Source organism: Haplochromis burtoni, unplaced genomic scaffold, assembly GCF_018398535.1.
Source record: "Haplochromis burtoni strain Fernald_Lab_line unplaced genomic scaffold, NCSU_Asbu1 Contig_18, whole genome shotgun sequence".
Taxonomy (NCBI): Eukaryota; Metazoa; Chordata; class Actinopteri; order Cichliformes; family Cichlidae; genus Haplochromis; species Haplochromis burtoni.
In genome coordinates, this window is record NW_024582379.1 from 1,413,618 (window position 1) to 1,415,962 (window position 2,345).

Genomic DNA, 2,345 nt, shown 5'->3' on the forward strand with positions numbered 1-2,345 from the left:
ATTTGCAGCTGAATGTTATAAATTTACTATTTACTGCATAAAAACTTTTATAATTTATGTCAAATATGGTAAAGACACTTCTTATACAGTGTATAAAATGTTAAACTATTTTTTATGGAAAGATAATTATTGAAGTAACAATAACTGATGTATCTAATCTCATTAAAAAATCTAAGTCATCTACCTGTCAACTTGACTCTCTCCCTACTGTGTTAGTTAAAGCCTGTCTTCCCTCGTTAGCACCTCTCATAACCAATATTATTCATTCCTCCCTGAACACTGGAATTGTTCCTGAAGCACTGAAAAAGGCTTCTGTTATCTCCAATTCTCAAAAGCAATAAATCTTCCGCCCTATATCAAATCTCCCCTTTATTTCAAAAATTCTTGAAAAAGTTGTCGCCGCCCAGCTTCATTCTACATCTCAATGACCATAATCTCTATGAACAATTTCAATCTGGTTTCCGCCCCAATCATAGCACAGAAACTGCTCTGTTAAGGATTACCAATGACCTTCTGATGGCAGCTGATTCTGGTCTCCTATCCATCTCATCCTTCTTGATCTTAGTGCGGCGTTTGATACCATTTCTCACAATATTCTCCTGAACCGGTTAGCTTCCATTGGTATTAGTCACACCCCCTTACCTGGTTTACCTCCTATCTCTCAGACCGCACTCAGTTTATCCAACTTAAATCCCATTCTTCAACTCTCTATCCTGTTTCTGCTGGTGTGCCCCAGGGTTCAGTATTAGGGCCTCTTTTATTCATTATTTATATGCTCCTCTTGGTATATATTCCGAAAATATAATATAAATTTTCACTGTTATGCCGATGACACCCAGCTCTACATTTCTTCTAAACCCAATTCATCCCTCCCACCTACCTCCCTCTCAGAACTGTCTTATTGAGATTAGATCCTGGTTCTCCTCCAATTTTCTCAAACTTAACAGTAATAAAACTGAAGTTTTACTTGTTGGTACACCATCTATCTTAACCAAATCCCACAGCTTTTCCATTAACGTTGAAAATTCTCCCACCCTTCCCTCCCCTCAGGTTAAGAGTTTGGGTGTCATACTTGATAATACTCTTTCATTCCAGTCTCACATTAATTACATAACACGGTCTGCTTACTTCCATTTACGTAATATTCACCGACTCCGTCCCTTCCTTACTCCCCATGCTGCTGCCATCCTTGTCCATAGTCTTATTACGTCCCGTATTGATTACTGTAATTCCCTCCTATTTGGTCTCCCTAAAAGGTCCCTTCATAAACTCCAACTTCTTCAAAATTCTGCAGCTCGGGTCATAACTTGCACTCCGTTAAGTGCTCATATTACCCCAGTTCTTCAGCAGCTTCACTGGTTGCCCATAGAAGCCAGGATAAATTTTAAAATCTTACTTCTTACATACAAGTGTATCCATAAATCTGCTCCTTCATATTTGTGTGACCTGCTCCATATCACCACTGTTTCCCGCCTCTCAGATCATCATCTGCTATTCATCTTACTGTTCCGTCATCACACCTTATCACTATGGGGAACAGAGCTTTCAGTCGCTCTGCTCCTCGGCTCTGGAACTCTCTTCCTCCTGCACTAAGAAATATTGACTCCCTCTCCGTATTTAAGACACAGCTTTTAATTTTAACTTATTTTATGTATTTTATGACTACTGTTCCTTTTATTAATTTTTGTTTTTTGTAAGGTGACCTTGGGTTTCTGAAAGGCGCCCTCAAATAAAACTGCTTTTAATATTATTATTATTATTATTATTATTATTATTATTATATTATTATTATTAGTTTGTTTATTACTATGGAAGAAAAACACAAAGAAGAGGAAATTGTAGCGCTTTAGAGTAAACACTGCAGTGTCATCGACTACTACAAACTCTGGGGATTAGGTTTTAATTAAATTATGTAAATAATTTATCTATTTTTTTTTTATTTCCTAACAATGTACAAGACATTAGTTGGAACAATAATTGTCAGTATATGTTATTGTTAATACGTTTTGATGGGATAATTCTGGGCTTTTCTCATATTATATGTTATTATTATTATTATCATTATTATCATATTCATTATTATTGTTATTATTCATAATAATATATCTATTATATTAGTTTTTAAGTTTATTTTTCTTTTTATTTCTTGAGCAGTAGTTTTGATTATAAGTTGATTCATAGTTTTATTATTTTGTTTTGATTTTTTCACTTTTCTGTTTTAGTATTATAATTATTGGTTATGCAGTCTCTGAGTTTGACTCTCTGATTCTTTGTGTTGTACTTTACTGTAGCATCCAGTGTGTTTTTCTGTGTTTAGCTGAGTGCTAGCGTCTCATCTCTGTCTA